The 17,291-nt window shown below is 38.0% G+C and overlaps 1 long non-coding RNA gene across 1 annotated transcript; it reads right to left on the bottom strand.

Annotated features, from left to right (window-relative positions):
- Positions 1-15,002: 15,002 nt before the first annotated feature.
- Positions 15,003-16,605, bottom strand: LOC137246185 (uncharacterized). Its single transcript, XR_010951429.1, has 3 exons — positions 16,306-16,605; positions 15,805-16,246; positions 15,003-15,730 (listed from the first exon to the last, which is right to left on the bottom strand). It is a non-coding gene; the product is annotated as an uncharacterized lncRNA (long non-coding RNA).
- Between the last annotated feature and the right edge of the window lie 686 nt (positions 16,606-17,291).

The following is a 17,291-nucleotide window of genomic DNA, read 5'->3' as shown; positions in this document are numbered from 1 at the left end:
CGCTAATTTTTGACCGTTTGCAATTTTATGCAAAAACGCCTAATTAAAGTTTGAAAAATTGTGAAAATAATTCGAAATAATTATGTAAAAGTGCAGATTAAAAATATGTTATCTATTTATATTTATTTAATATTATTTCGGGTTGGATTTTATATAAGGTGCCACGATTTTCAAACTTTTAATGATTTGTAGGGGTAGAGGGGGTCCTAAAAATCACAAAATTATCATCCACAACTCTAGGAAACTCTTAGTTTATGAAATATAAGCCTTTTAATTTCCAAATTTAGTAAAATTTCAACTTAAGTCCTGCACTTAAAATTGGGGTCGCACATGTCGATAGCGGTATCAAAAGACGCGTATTTACGTCAAGATTCAGAATCCGAAAGCAGAAACTATATTTTTTATCTCGTTTAAAAGTTATTCGCGGAAAACCCGTCGGTACTATTGTCGCTTTTTTCGTTGTTGCAATTAAACAAATGACGGTGGTGAATAGTGTTGCCAGCTCCGCAACAATATCTTTTTATCTTGGTAGAACATTATAAGGTGGTGGCACGTCGACATAAATGCAAACAAACATACACTATTAATGTATTTGTTTTTGTAAAACACTTTTAATAATTGTAGTCTTATATTATTTGGGGTGATGCGCAGAAGGGTGTACTACGCAGAAGGACATCACCGTGGCGGTAGCCACGGTTATACCACACACCCGGACTTGGCATGGCGTAGCCCAGGGTTATGTTTTATAAGCGCGGCCGAAGGCCGCCTATGCAGAAAGGTGTTCTACGCAGAATTACCGTTGGAATCAGCATAAAAATCTCTATAAAGTCCAATTTTTTATTTTTATTTTTTTGACAAATGTGTGTATTCTGTACTTGTTCCAATTAAATACATTAATTTCAAATGATTCAGAGAATTACAAAACAAAATACATTGATAGTGTATGTTTGTTTGCATTTATGTCGACGTGTCACCACCTTATAATCTTCTACCAAGTTAAAAAGATATTGTTGCGGAGCTGGCAACACTATTCCCCACCTTCATTTGTTTTCGTTTGTTTAATTGCAACAACGAAAAAAGCGACAATAGTACCGACGGGTTTTCCGCGAATAACTTTTAAACGAGATAAAAAATGTAGTACAGGACTTAAGTTGAAATTTTACTAAATATGGAAATTGAAAGGCTTATATTTAATAAACTAAGAGTTTCCTAGAGTTGCGGATGATAATTTTGTGATTTTTGGGACCCCCGCCACCCCTCGAAAAAAGAAAAGTTGGAAAATCGTGGCACCTTATTCTAAATATTCCCCATTAATTCCAGCTGTCATAATATAAACAATCTGGCAACCCGAAAATATAACATGAAAGATGCAATGACAGAAAAGAAGAACGAAAAACAAGAAAAGTTCGAGGACATTCAAAGACACGACACAGATGAGAAAAGGCGCGTGAAAATACATACACGTGGTTTTGTGAAATTTACTTTTATATTTGCAAAACGAATTCTGTGTTAATTAAATAAAACGCTACGCTAACATAGCAAACATTACATGGTGTCAGGTAATCGAAAGCCTACGCACCGAACAAACTAAACATGGCCGAGATGGAAGAACTAAAGAAACAAATTGCGGCACTCCGGGCTGAAGTAAAAGCAACTTCATCATCGCAGGTGGTACCTGCACAAAGCGTGCTGCCACAAATTCCGCTTCCAGGACCGCCAAACATAAAGGAAGGAGACATAAGCGAAAATCTCCGACACTTCAAACAACAGTGGGAAAACTATCTCACTGCAACAGGGCTAGGTAACCAGCGAGAGGAATCAAAGAAAGCTATCCTACTAACTGCACTAGGGAACGATGTATTCAAAAGATACGCAAACATGCCCATAATAGAAAGCAGTACAACAACCGCAAGCCTACTCCTAAACGAAATCGAAAAACACCTAACTCCGACAATCAACAAACGCTACATAAGAGCAGTATTCAATATGGCCAATCAAGGACAAAATGAATCATACGACGAATACTTCGACAGGCTGAGGGGGCTCATCAAAAACGCACAATACGGTCAATTACAAAACGATCTTTTACTCGATAAAATCATCTGCTCAATAAAAGACCACGAATTAAGAGAAAAACTGTGGTTAGACAGCAACATCACGTTGGAAAAAGCCATCGAAATATTCAGATCGAAAGAAATAACAGAAAAACAACTGAAAAGCATGGAAAACAAACCTATGGAAATAAACAAAATTCAAAAAAAAGGAAAAAAAAGAACCTACAAAGAAAAAACCATGCGGGCGGAAAATTGCAGATACTGCGGTATGGAATACCACGAGAGCCTGCAACAATGCAGGGCGAGAAACTCAATTTGCAAAAATTGCAACAAAAAAGGCCACTGGGCAAAAGTATGCTTATCAAAATCATTGAAATACAATAAAAATAGCAAAGCAGTCAAGGCAACAGACAACACTAGCGAAACATCCTAATCAGAAGACGAAGAAGAATTCGTACTACAAACATTCGAGACAAACAAAGACGAAAAAGGCTTATACGTACAAATAAACATGATCAATAGCAACAATAAAGTCCACTACACAAAATGTCAACTGGACACAGGCGCAACCTGCAACATCATCGGAATAAAAGATCTAAAAAAAATCGAAGCCTCTCCAACAATAACCAAAACAAGAACAAAGCTCAAAATAGTAAAAGGACCTCAAATCGTACCAATAGGCAAAACAAAACTCAACATAAAACACAAGAACTTCGAACACAAACTATCATTCTACGTCATAAAAAGCGACCATTGTCCGCTGCTATCACTACAAACCTGCCAGCTATTAAACCTCATTGAGGTATGCAAAAACGTAACAAAAAATACAGGCGAAACCGAAGCACACGAAATCATCGAAGCCTAAAAAGACGTATTTCAAGGTCTAGGCAAACTAAGAGGAAACATCTCGCTCGAGATCGACAACGCCATCCCTCCCAGAAACGAACCGCCCAGAAGAATTCCGATTGCCTTGCGCGAACAATTAAAATCAACGCTATGCGAGATGGAAACCATGGGAGTTATCGAAAAAGAACCAGACTTTACGGAATGGACCAGCAACTTAGTATTGATAAAAAAACACACAAGCTGAGAATATGCATCGATCCGAAACATCTTAACGAAGCACTTAAAGACGTAAAATACCAACTACCAACCGTAGAGGAAATTTTAGCAGAATTAGCAGATGCAAACATATTTTCGATACTGGACGCCAAGCACGGATTCTGGCAACTGCCATTGGACGAAAAAAGCAGCAAATTAACATCATTCTGGACTCCTTACGGTAAATACAAATTTAAGCGAGTTCCATTCGGTATAAAACCTGCAACGAAAATCTTCCAAATGCGACAAAACCAAATAATATCAGGTCTGAAAGGGGTTGTCTGCATCGCAAACGACATCCTTATATTCGGCAAAGGTGAGAACAAGGAAATCGCAACGAACGACCACAACAAAAACCTAGAACAACTCCTCAAACGTTTACGGCAAGAAAATCTCAAAATCAACCGAGAAAAAGCGAAAATTTGTCAAAACGAAATTAAATTCTTCGGACACATACTCTCTAGCGAAGGAATAAAGCCGGACCCGAACAAAATTTCAGCCATAAAACAAATGCCTAGGCCCAAAGACAAAAAAAGTACTCTAAGATTTCTGGGGCTAATAACATATTTGAGCAAATTCATAAGGAATTTATCCGAGATAACAGAGCCGCTACGAAGAGTCACACACGTGAAAAGCAACTTCGTATGGGAAAACGAACAGGAAGATGCATTTTCAAAGCTCAAAACCATTATAACAAAAACACCAGTTCTGAAATACTACGACACGAACAAACCAATCGTAATACAAACAGATGCGTTCTCATTTGCGCTAGGTAGTGCGTTGCTACAAAATGGACACCCCATTATATACGCGTCAAAAACGCTAACATCAACACAACAATATTTTCAAATAGAAAAGGAAATGCTGAGTGTTCTGTTTGCATGTAAGAGATTCCATCAATACATCAGCGGAAGGCGAAATATTACAATCGAGACCGATCACTCACCATTAATCAACATATTCAAGAAACCACTCTTAAAAACCCCCAAAAGATTACAACAAATGATTCTAGGACTACAGAAATATAACTTCACAATCAAATATAAAAAAGGGACAGAAATGTACCTGGCCGACACACTGTCCAGAGCACCGGAAGATCCCCAAAGTTGCGTCGAAATATACCAAATCGACAGAGAACTCGAACGTTTCAACAAAGTCAACGACATTGAGGACGAACCCATCAGCGATACAACCACGAAGAAAATACAACAAGCTACAAAGGAAGACAACCTTATGCAAACCCTAATAAAGACAATAAAGGACGGTTGGAACGAAGACAAAACAAAGATAGATGGCACGATCAAACAATATTGGAATTAGTCACCAACAACGGACTGGTGTTCAAAGGCAACCGACTCATAATACCACACAAAATTAGAAGCAAAATATTGAACAAACTTCACCAACCGCATCTAGGCATCGAATCAACCCTAAAGCTGGCAAAGGAAACCGTATATTGGATAGGTATCACTGACGAAATCAAACGGACAGTAGAGAGCTGCGAAGTATGCAAGACAACAGCAACGAGAACCACTAAAAATTCCCGAGATCCCGCATAGCCCATTCGAAATCATTTCCATTGATGTCTTCGAGATGCCCATAAACAACAAGACAAGATACTTTTTAATAACAGTGGATCATTACTCAGACTTTTTCGAAATCGACGAGCTAGATAATCTATCAGCCACCACAACGGTAAACATATGCAGAAAGAATTTTAGCAGACATGGCATACCATCCAAAGTCATCACAGATAGCGGCACCAACTTCGCCAGCTCAGAATTCAAGAAATTCGCAGAAAAGTGGGAATTCAACCACCACACTTCCAGTCCACATCACCAACAAGCGAACGGAAAAGCAGAAGCAGCCGTAAAAATTGCAAAACATCTATTGAAAAAAGCCTTGACATCAAATTCAGACTTTTACAAATCGTTACTAATCTGGAAAAACACACCAAACAAAATCGGCTCCAGTCCAGCAAAACGCCTATTCTGCAGATGGCTAAAATGCGACATTCCCACAGCAAACCTAAACCAGGAAGTAATACCGGACGTACCGAATCAAATAAAACACCAACGCATAAAGAACAAAAAATAATTCGACAGAGGAACACAAGAAGAAAAAGATCTAAAAACAGGGGATGAAGTATACATAAAGATAAATCCAAAAGAAAATTGGGTAAAAGGCAAAATTGAACAAAAGGTATCGGAGCGATCCTTCATCATAAAAGCAAAAAACAAACAATACAGACGGAACACTATCCAAATACAAACAAACAGAAAAGGAAAGAATACCATCATGTCATTCAGACGCCAAATAACAAACCGATCGATTCACCGCAACAAGAAAATCAAGAGACGCATTCACCGTCGCAAACACCGAACGAAGAACCCTGCAAAGTATCGCAAGAAGCAGAACAAACTAACCAACCGCCGATACAAACAAGCCAACCAGCAGAATCACAACCAAGCCAGGAAAATAGCACACGAAACATTCAAGCTAAAGAAAGTGACATCCGCCAGCAAACAATATCCGCAAATCATCACCAAGATAACCAATCAAATCAGAGACCACGTAGAGAACGCAAAGTGCCAACAAAACTAAAGGACTACGTAATCGACTGAAAAAAAAAACAAACAAAAATTTAATTAAAACAAAGGGGATGTCATAATATAAACAATCTGGCAACCCGAAAATATAACATGAAATATGCAATGACAGAAAAGAAGAACGAAGAACAAGAAAAGTTCGAGGACATTCCAAGACACGACACCATTGTTTACTATATAGTTTGGCAGCTTAAGTAGAGGTTATGTTGCGAATAGAGTGGAAGGCAGTGGACTAGGCAGTCGAATGTCATATAATGAAGGAATGGTGTTCGGAGTTTTTTCAAAGTTAAAAAAAAAATGATAAAAGCTTTAATATAAATAAAACTGTTGTTTTAATAACAACAAACACGCCATATATATTCTGTATACATAAATTTGTAAGGGTTATCTCACTTTAAAATTTGAATTAAATAATCTAAAGTTTTTTTTTGAAACTGAGTCGAGAACTGTGCGTGTGAATGTGCGAATTTTCACCGATCAGCTGTTAGTTGCGCTACTTGGTAAAATTTACAATGCACGACACAGATGAGAAAAGGCGCGTGAAAATACATACACGTGATTTTGTGAAATTTACTTTTATATTTGCAAAACGAATTCTGTGTTAATTAAATAAAACGCTACGCTAACATAGCAAACATTACACCAGCCTTTTACAACATAAAAAATTAAATTGGAAAAAGTTGTTGTTTCCATAAGCATGCATGTAAAATGGTCAATGGCAACAGTGCTTATCTGTAAACAATACATACACAAATATGTTAAGCTGGAGACATTGGTGCTTTATCGGTAACCGCTTTATCGGTAACCGTATCGGTAACCTTTTAACAGCTGATTCGACCAACCTTATGAGGATCAATGCAATCGATTATTGGTGCCGCTAAAGTCGTAACCGTATCGTAGCCAACCAATTGGGTTTTGGTTTACCGTCGTAACGATAAACAGCTGATTACGTTAGGGATACGGATACAGCGATACGACATACGGCACCAATGACTCCAGCTTTATGTACATGTACACAGACGCACACATAAAAGGCTGGAATTAATATTAAATAAATAACATATTTATAATCTGCACTTTTACATAATTATTTCGAATTATTTTCACAATTTTTCAAACTTTAATTAGGTGTTTTCGCATAAAACTGCAAACGGTCAAAAATTAGCGCACAAAAGTTTACTAGGCAACTCTGTCTAGTGAGAGAGCGATCAGCTGACACGTTCTTACGGAAAAAAACAAAATTGTTTTGATTTCTACGTTCCGGGCTACGTACGTACGGGCGTTGCACGTCGGTGAGTTTTCGTTTACATTGCACACTCATAAGATAAGTCGTGTCAGCTGACACGTTTTTGGTATGTACGTTCGTGAGTAACTGCCGCATTATACATAATGAGTAGAATGCACGTATTTTAATGGGGAACGGCAGACATAGCGACACGGGCACCAGCTGACAGGAAAAAGTAGCCAACTTTTTGTTACAAGCAAAACATAAGAAGAATTCGACATTTGCCTTTTCACATTTTGCAAATTAAATTATTTTTACCACTTGTTGGTACTTTTCTAACATTTTTCTGTTAAAAACTGTAATATGACAAATGAATAGGACACAAAATATGTTAGCAAGTATTTTTCTTGTATAGTGAGAATGTTTATGTTTATATGCATCGCGAAATTTTCAAATGGAGCTGCCGAAAAAGTGAGGTATTATGGGTTATGGCATGTCTAAACGTGGTAAACTTATCCGAAAAAAATTAAATATCAGCAAAGTTAATAAATTCACTAACTCAAATATTTATAGATTCTGAATATGGCGAAAAACCAAAACCCAATTGGTATGGTTATGGCTAGGACGTTATGGTATGACCCATAGACGAACTACTTTCATTACCATAAGATTGGCCTTTTATGTGAATATGCTTCAGTGTGATACTATCGATAGTGTACATAACACATCGATAAATTACTTTTTTATGACTATAGCTATCACGGTGGCAAAATCCTGAGCCAGATAAATAATTTTGCATGTACCCTACAAGACAGGTACCCGTTCCCTAATCGATTACTTAATCGTCATCAATAACTTGTTCACCAATTATCGTCTTAATGACTTTTACATTGCTGTCGTGAAAAAGGTAACGCATGCGCTCTCTCAAAATAGTGTACGTGTGACTCGCTTTCTCGCTCTTACCTATTGTGTTTTCGACATTCCTTCTCGCTCGATGTTATTTACATTTTTAAGTTACTTCATCAGTTATGTTTTCGTTATCGCTAACCAAAACATATGCAACAACAACAACACGGGTAACTGGCCTATCGTTACCCGTATCGGTTACCTTCTGTCAAATCGCTTTTTCTATGAATGAAACGCGTCCTTTATGTTCAGATAATATTTAAATATAAATTATTCATATATACAATGTTTTTTTACAATTTAAATTACTGCCTTATTACTCTAGCGAACTTTACATATGTGAATTTTTATATTTATAAACTATATAAATACATTAACGTCTATTCATAGTCGTGCCCTTTCCGAAACCTTGTTTTGAAGTTCTTATTTTTCCTGCGCTGGTAGTGTTGCTCATCAGTGTGCAGTCATATTAGTTTGGTAGGTATAGTAACATCAGACGTAGGGAAATTAGGAAGCATGTCAGGAGTATCACCAGAATCCAAAAAAGCATGGTGATTCATTTCGTCACCTCCGTTTTCTTCCATATCCGGATTCATTTCATACTAGTCATTATAAATAGCTTGTAGATGCCACATAGGTTTAACCATACCCTCAAGATATTTCCGTTCAAATCTTGTGGTGTACACGTAAACTTGTATTTGTTCTAAATTATTCACCACATTCTAAACATAGAAAAGATGTATTAAGTGTTTGCGTAAATACCATTGTGATTACAATATGGACAAACATTCAATTCTAAACTTTTCGTTGTTACATCAATTGTTTCAGCGTGTTGTACACGTAAATGAAAATTCATACTTGAATGTATTTTCGTCTTCCAATCGCATAATTTACATTTTAAATAATGACTATTAGGCATATGAGAAATCTCATGGTCAAATAATTTGTTGAAGCTTGGTGTAGCTGCTTGAATATCACAAAATTTACATTTTGCACCACGTTCGTTATATTTAAATTTTAAATGTTCTGGTTTCTCTACACGATGCATAAAGTTTAGATCCTTTTTCCAACAATGTGCTGAATTTAATTGAAATACATACATTGGGCATTGTCTCATGATAAATTTTCCATAAATATACTGAGCCTCTTTATGTAGGCTCTTTTCTTAACATCTAATTCTGGTCGTACCGGATATGACAGTTTTGCTTCAGGTTATAATCCACACTCATACTATTTTCAGATTCTGTTTCATAATTTTCATCATTTTCAACATTGGACTTTGCATCAACATCATTATCATCATCGTCATTTTTTGATAACTCTGTTTTAAGCTTCATATTTATCAAAGGTTCATCTTCCTTAGTATTAGAATTAGAAACATTGTCATCTTCGGTTAAGTTTTTATCAAGTTTAGCTTTTTTCCTAGGCTTAAATTCTTTACTATCCGTACTAGAATTAATACCATCAAACATTTTTCGTGGTCTGTGTGAGTTTTTAAATTTGGTTCGCCTTTATCAGTATTAGAATCAGAATGGCCTTGGCCATCTTCACCGTGTTGCAAAGTAGGCGACACATGTTGGTGTTGATGTTTGCGCATATTGCGGATATGTTGGTGGTTCACTAGTCATTAATTGTTTAGAAGTTTCAACTTGTTGCGTTTGTTGTTGTTGTTGCTGGCTGATGATGTGGTGTTAACGTTTGTTGTACAATTTATTCGGGTGATTTCACATATTGTTGGTGTGTTATAGTGCTGGAAAACCTTCCGATATTGAAAGTCCTTGATTAGTGTAATCCCCACGTAGTGAACTACTCCTGTGACCGCGTCCGCGGTAACTATTACATCTGAAGGCGCTTAAGTTACAGGCATAGCTGACATCGCTTATATAACAGGTTGACTCTAAAGTAAAAACCAAAACAAAATATTAGAATCAGTGTTTATGAATAACATATTTAAAATAAGCTCTTACAACAACGTGATCGGTGGCTACATCCCCGTGAAAGTAGTGTGGTGTTCCTCCTTGTATAAACGTAGATACTGGCACAGCTGGAATATTTGGGATATTTCTATCGTCACATCGTCAAAATCAAATTACCTAGAATGAAAAAGAAACTCATATCAGTAAGAATAGATTAAAAGTTTTTAATATAAGCCGAAAAGTGTTCCATAAATAGGGCTCCACACATAGCTCTTTTCCAAAGGCACAAGAGAAATTTCAGATAACTAGAATCAGGACCTGGTAAAGTAACTTCAAAGGCGATTTAGTCGCCCCTACTTCGTATGCGCATTTCTCTACGCTCCCTTTCGGCATGCATCATCAATTTCGTCATTACTATAAAGGCCATCTTGCTCACAGCAATCCAACAATCTATTTGTCCGCAAATTCGTGGAACTAAATTCCTAATGGAAGGTTCCTCTCCAAAAACTCTGTTTACAGACAGTCTTTCGCCGTGAAAACGAGGGCAGTGAAATATTACATGTTCTGCGCTTTCCAATTCGGACGGACAGCTTGGACAGAAAGGATCCTCCTCTATCCTACGCTTATGTAGATATTCCTTCAAGCCACCGTGCCCGCTCAATATCTGTGTGAGATGGTAATTTAGTTTGCCGTGTTTTCGCTCGTACCATTCCGCTATATTCCGGACCAGCATGAAGGTTCAGCGCTCTTTTCTCGAATCTTCCCGCCGTTCTTGCCACCTAACTATTGTTCGTGACCTTGCGCTTTTCTTAGCATCTTCAGATGGTCGGCTGAATCCAATGCCATACAGATCGGCCATTTCACCTGAGAGTAGATCTACTGGGATTTTCCTGGATAAAACATGGATCGCGTCGTCGGAACAGCACATGCTATTCGTATAGCAGTAATGCGGTAGGCTGCTAGTATATCTTTTTGGTGGACCATTTTAGATCTGTGCCATACTGGTGCTGCATATAATATTATAGAGCTGGTTACGTTGGATAATCGCTGACGGGTAGCTTCGCTTGGGCCGCCGATGTTGGGCATTATTCGCGTTAGGGTTCCACTAACTCTAGAAACTTTGTCCCCCACCGCCCTAAAGTGCTCCCTAAAAGTTAGTTTTGAGTCAATGATTACTCCTAGATATTTCAAGGAGGGCTTTGAATTTATTTGAAAATCTCCTATGGTTAGGACCAACTCATCCACAGTCCGCTTTGAGCTCATCAGAACCACTTCTGTCTTATTGCTAGCCATCTCCAGCCCCGTGTTCGTCAACCATTCCGTTATTCTTCCCATGGCGTCATTACATAATGCTTGGAGCAGATCAAGTTTCTTGGCCACTGCTACTACGACAATATCATCTGCATAGCCGACAATTTCCGTGCCTCCGGGAAGGTCGATTTGTAGCACCCCGCCATACACCGCATTCCAAAGAGTTGGACCTAGAACAGATCCCTATCTAATCTATCTATCTATCAAATTATTCGGAGCAGGTACGGAACTTGTCTTGGGACACCCAAAGTGCACCCACGCTTCTCATGGCTCCAGCGGGTTAGCGGCTTCCTAGAACTTAAGCCACTTGCTGCTTCTAGATCTGACATCTGTCAGCTGGAGTCTTAGCCCGGCAAGCGCAGGGCACGAGCACAGAATAATATCGATCGTTTCCTCCTCCAACTCGCACTTCCTACATCTGCTATCACTGACCAAGCCTAATTTAAAGGCATGTGACGCCAGAAGGCAGTGTCCAGTAAGAATACCCGTCATGAGTCTAGTCTACAGTGATGATAATAAAAATATAAGAATCAGTGTTTATGAATAACATATTTTAATTAATCTCTTACAACAACCTGATCGGTGGCTACATCGCCATGTAGGTATTGTGGTGTTCCACCTTGTATAAACGTAGGTACTGTATGTGCTCAACCGTGCAAATTAACATTAGCAGTAACATTATTTACATAAACATAGCTTGGTATTTGTGCAGGCCTCAATATAGCATACATTGGTCCAGTTCGGTGTGCACCAGCCACTGGTACAAACACTTTTGAATGCATAGCTTTCATATAGGATGGATGTCCAGCAGTGCTCCGGTTGTGCCAATATGTAATGGGCTGCTCCGTCTCTTGGTACGGCTGTATAGGTATAGGCGGGTGCAATGTATTACTAGGCTCAAGATCGGAAGGTACATAGATGGCTCGAAGGCGCCTGAGGGGATTGGAGCCAGAGTTTTCGGACCCAGAACCAAAATAGCAGTAACTCTAAAAGCACATCCGAGCATTTTCGAGCTGAAGTATTCGCCATAAGTTAGTGCGCTAAGCTGAACCTTCAGCGCTGATACCCCAATGAAACAATTGCCATACTCAGTCAGGCAGTCAGGTTCCACTAAAGGCACTTGCGGCGTTCGAAATAAAGTCAGCACTTGTCCTTCAGTGCCTAGAAAAGCTGAACCAATTAGGAGCACACAACGTAGTACTGTTGGCCTGGGTCCTAGGCACAGGGGAGTAGAGGGCAATGAGCAGGCGGACTCCATGTTTAATTTGTTGCGTCTCTCCCACAAATTATCAACCCCCCCCGCAGATCCTTGCAGCGGGTCTGCGCCATACTCTCCTCTTCCGGGAAGGTATCGACCCCAATCCGGGGCCTTCTCCTGACCCCAGTACTGAGAAATGGGTACGCTGCGTTTGCCGGAAAAGAATCTTTTTAGGACGGTCATATATATAAGGGCCTGAAATATTTCAATGAACTTCCTAATCACATAAAAAGTAGTAATAACTTCAATACTTTTAAAAAAAGTTTATTGGAGCATTGTAAAACCCTTCCAATAAGATAGTTTTTTTTTCTTTTATTTTTTTACATGATATACCGATACTGGAGCGCGAAAAGGGAATGGTAATAATGGTAGCAGCAAAATACAATGCATCTGGCCCTAAGGAAAAGAAAATCGGTCGCCACCTGTAACTCCAGACAGTTCCAACAACTAATTTCGCTGGAATTCGGTATTTCCAGCTGGTATTTACTGTTGCTGATCGGAATCATTCGCATTCCGACAGCATAAATATAACAATAAAATTATATAATGTGTAACAAAAATAACGAAAATAAGGCCAAATAAAAGGTGGAGCAAGGGGGATTGGAAACACGTCCTTTTCAACCTCCCATTATATGTTGAGCTGTGCTAATCGGAATCTTCATGCATTCCGACAGCGTCTTTACTAAACAAAGTTGAGGGGTGATTGGATACACTTATTTTCAATTTCCAACATCCAAAGACATGTTTAGCTGCATTGATCGGAGACTAATACATTCCGAAAGGCTTAAAATACACATATAATTGAAAAATATAAGTTCCAAATTTTGTTGCCTTAAGCTGGGAGCACTGGAGGATTGGAAACGCGTCCTTTCGAACCTTCCTTTAATGAGTGGCTCCCAGACTCGTCCCTCTGTCACGCTAGTAAATATGCTGATCGGAATCACATGGCATTCCAACAGCATATTCAATAGAAATAAGTGATTATAACAATGAATTGTACTTAGTAGTTTAAGTTTTAGGCCTAAACAGCCGTAATAATAAATAAATTAAATTAAAAAAATAAATACTCTTGTCAGTGTTTCACGTGCAAGGGATGGTTGCATCGGACAGGTTGCTCTGGGCTAGATTCCAAAATCCAGCGTCCTCGTAACTTTTATAAATCTTTGTGGCTCTTGTTGTTCACGGCCTCATTACATTATGAGGAAATACGGCACCTGAGAACACAGCCGTATGAAGCTAAAAAACACAAGCATGTCTTCAGTGAACTCCACAAACAGGCGTCGGACCTCTATGCCGGTGATTCTTGTACTCAAAGAACAAAACTAGCAGAGGAGGAACGCACTCTCCCTAGGGAAACGAGAGTAGTCACTCTAGCTCAACTTCGAACTGGATAACGTAACAGGTTAAACTCTTACCTATCCAGAATCAACCCCGACATACAAAACATTGTCCTGTTTGTAATATGTCCCCACATGACACCAACCATCTCTTTAACTGTATTGTGGAACCAACGCCTCTAACACTCCTCTCATTATGGTCCACCCCTGTTGAAACAGAATACCAACCATCTCTTCAATTGTAATGTGGAACCAACGCCTCTAACACCCCTTTCCTTATGGTTCACCCCTGTTGAAACTGCAAGTTTCCTTGGACTCCCGTTAGAGGATATTGATGACAATTTGGTATCGGTCGCGACTATTAGGTGGGGCGAGCATTGCTACAACAACAACAACAATTGTGGACACACATAGAATACATAGAATTAGTGTAGAGAGTGAAACAAAGACATAGGCCCCTATTATGAGCATCTTTCGATCTTCGATCTTCGTTGGCTATCGAACATCGAAAATCGAATTAGAAGTTGGTATTATGACACCTCATCTCTGTCGAAATTTTCGTTGTGTACCGAATTTTGTAGCGAATAGAAATTTGTTGTCGACGCTGTATCGAATAGAAAAAGAATTGTTTAAAATGTAAATTTTTTGTATTTATGTTCTAATTTTTTACTACCTAGTAGTAATTTTAAACTATTTGAATTAATTTTATATAGGTCCAAGGTCGTGAGTACAAAACAACAGCTTGAAAGACTGGTTTCAATTATGGAAAAAAATTCCCATAAAGCAAAATTAACTTGCACAAAGGTTCAGGTGACAAAAAAGTGGGATAATATAACAGTGGAGCTGAACTGTTTAGGACCACCAGTAAGGACGACGAAAAAGTGGATTAAGGTGAACTAAAGAACCACAGAAGTCAATTCTGTATAATACAACTTTATTTTTGTCGTCTCAGGTGTGGGCTGACATGAAGTCAAAAACAAAAACAAAAATGTCGGAGAAGATAATGGAATACCGTGCAACTGGTGGTGGACTAAACAGGTTAAATATCTTTACGCATTCAGAAGAGTCTATAACGGGTTTGTTAAGTCTTCAGACCAGTGTAGATCCACCTGGACAAGAGCATGGCCTTAGTACTAATGCGAATGAAGAATGTTATATAATGTTATATAGTGATAACTTGGAATCGGATGAGAATTTGGAAGTAAGTGGACAAAGTGGTGCACCTGATGAGGAGAGGCCACGAAAAGCAAATAGAAAAAGTGCAGCAAAAACGATAGGCTCAAACTATTGCAAGAGCAGACAGCAAATCAAAAAAATGCTTAAGAAGAGATGCTGAAAACATTGGAAGAGATCAAAAAAAGTGCTCTTGAGACAGAAAAGTATGCGAAGAGAACGTATAGCTTGGAGTACTATTATAAACGTGATTTTTTTAAATTGAAACAGGAAAAGCTGGAGTTGTATAAAAGCCAAATGAAAAAATAAGGCCATCACAAATGTATGCTTTAAGTGCTGAACAATACCTGATTTTTTTTTTTTTTTAACATACATATGAAACTGAAGTGATATTTTTTATACCAAATTTATAATAAAATTTAAGACTGTATTATGAAAACTGAAAATCTTTAGCTTCTAAGAACCATAATGAATTTACCAAATATTTTTTTTATATATATACATGTATATGAATTTTTTATTTCAATAAAATGAAGTATCTACAAAACTCGCAATATTTAGTTTCTGATTTCTTCTGCTTCCGAGTTGGTTGTGGATTCAATTTCGGCGAATGGGATGTCATGGTCGTCATCTTCATTAGATAACTCTTCTACAGAAATTTGTATTGTGCAAAGCCGCACACACGTTTATAATTTGTATTGCTTTTTCTGATGTGTAGTGAAGGGCTCTTGCCTGTTCCAAATGTGATTTCAAGGCCGACATATTGAACACACAAGAATTATGTGTTGCTCCCGGATATTTTGCATTTATGTATCGGATAGTCATAGAATGGTCACAAAGCTAAAAAATATTTGTATAAAGATGTAAACTTATGTATTTACAACCTGAAACTAATATCAAAATGGTATACTTACAATCATAGCATTAATGCTGTAGAATCCTTTTCTGTTGTAATATAAATTCTGTAATTCTTTTTTGGGAGCAACAATTTTAATGTCTGTGCCATCAACACAGCCAATAATCCCTGGAATTCTGCTAATATTATAGAAATGCAACTTTGATTGATGTAGCTCAGCCTCCTCATAATTGAATTTTATCCATCTTTCACAAATAAAATTTTCCAAGACATTCAACACCTCTGTTAGAACCACAGACACATTCGGCTGGGCAAGTACGAATGCATTTTCGTTTCCAATGCTCAGTTGGTAGGATCCCCGAGCACAAAATCGGAGAACTGTTGCCTATTTTAGAATATTAGGAATATGCTTGGCTCTGGTGCATTGCTGAAGCAGTTCATCTGTACTGGACAACAAGTCCATGAACGCTTCCTTGGACAGTCTGAAGTTTTGAATAAATCTATAAACAAAACTTATAATTTCAACAATTTAACAACTTATTTAGAAAGCTACACTTACGTGGTGGAATTCATTTTCAATGTATTTGAAGCATCCCTCACGCGTGTTCTACTTCTGGCTAGCTCCAGTAAGCTTTTCTCTTCATCTGAAGAATCATCAAACCACAATTCCGTCGTAGTCATACTTATATTTTCAATATTTGCATTTAATAATTAGTTCTGCTTTTGTCTATTTATTTTATTTTATTTGACAGCTGAAGGAAATGTGCTATTGTGAACTTTTGAATTTATCGAAATTCACAATAATGCTTGCCTTCATCGAACGTGCGTCATAATACCGAATGAAAATTCGTTCGATCAGCTCTTTCGACCACAGTCGAAGATCGAAAGATGCTCATAATAGGGGCCATATATATTCAGTTACATCTGAGTATAATCTCTTCGGTATAATGCGTATTGAAATTTAGTAGTACACATTTTATACGCAGCAACTTCAGAGGTGTATTTAAAGTTTGACGCTTAGCGGCATTGTGAATGATGACTAAGTGTGATATCTTATCTGTCAACTGCCTGACAGGATGTTCAATATGGCTTCTTTTTGGCGTTTTGACAGGGTGTTCAATATGGCGGCGCCTATCTTCAGCGGGTGATAGAAAGAGATACAGAATGAGACAGCGATAGACAATTACAAATCAGGTGATCCAATTACTTTGGAATTTTGACGTCTATGCAGAAGATATCACACTTAGTTATCATTCACAATGCTTAGCAGTCCATATAAAGTTTAAGCTTATAGACGTTTACGTGAAAATAAACATGGCTTATATCTCACCTATCTACATATGGATAGTACCATCGATAGTTTTGTGGAACTATAGCTCAGTCAATTGCATTGTGAATGAAACATTTTCTCCATAGACGTCAAAATTCCAAAGTGATTGGATCACCTGATTTGTAATTGACTCTCGCTGTCTCATTCTGTATCTCTTTCTATCACTCGCTGAAGATAGCCGGCCCTAAGCGCAGCCATATTGAACACCCTGTCAA

Source organism: Eurosta solidaginis, chromosome 3 (assembly GCF_040869045.1).
Source record: "Eurosta solidaginis isolate ZX-2024a chromosome 3, ASM4086904v1, whole genome shotgun sequence".
NCBI lineage: Eukaryota > Metazoa > Arthropoda > Insecta > Diptera > Tephritidae > Eurosta > Eurosta solidaginis.
Note: the sequence above shows the minus strand (reverse complement) of the source record. Positions and strands in the feature narration are given on the sequence as shown.